At 48.7% G+C, this 413-nt stretch overlaps 1 protein-coding gene across 1 annotated transcript in view; it reads right to left on the reverse strand.

The window, feature by feature from the left end:
* Positions 1 to 413, reverse strand: part of SLC12A7 (solute carrier family 12 (potassium/chloride transporter), member 7) — a 34,240-nt gene that overhangs the window by 18,852 nt on the left and 14,975 nt on the right. The gene's annotated exons all lie outside the window — the stretch shown is intronic.

The following is a 413-nucleotide window of genomic DNA, read 5'->3' on the forward strand; positions in this document are numbered from 1 at the left end:
CAATTGACCATGCACTGATCACCTGGCTTGTCATGCATTGATCATGTGACTGATCATGTGCTAATCATGTTTGGTGTCACACACTGATCATGTGCCTCTGGAGGCAATGAACATAGAGCTGAGTAGGCAGGAATCAGTCAGCAGGCTATAATCATGGAACTCAGCTCTGAGAAATCATGCTGCTCAGCTGGCAATAATCAAGTAGATGAGCAGGCAGGAATTACGCAGCACAGGTGGCAATTGTCAAGGAGATGACAGGCAGGAATCGTAAAGCTCTGCCGGCAATTGTCAAGCAGATGAGCAGACAGTAATCACGCAGCTCAGCAGGCCCTGATCACGTGACTGAGCATGCACTGTTCACGTCGCTGATCACACACCTATCACGTGAATGATCATGCACTGATCACGTGGCT

Source organism: Bison bison, unplaced genomic scaffold, assembly GCF_000754665.1.
Source record: "Bison bison bison isolate TAMUID 2011002044 unplaced genomic scaffold, Bison_UMD1.0 scf7180017864377, whole genome shotgun sequence".
Lineage (NCBI taxonomy): Eukaryota > Metazoa > Chordata > Mammalia > Artiodactyla > Bovidae > Bison > Bison bison.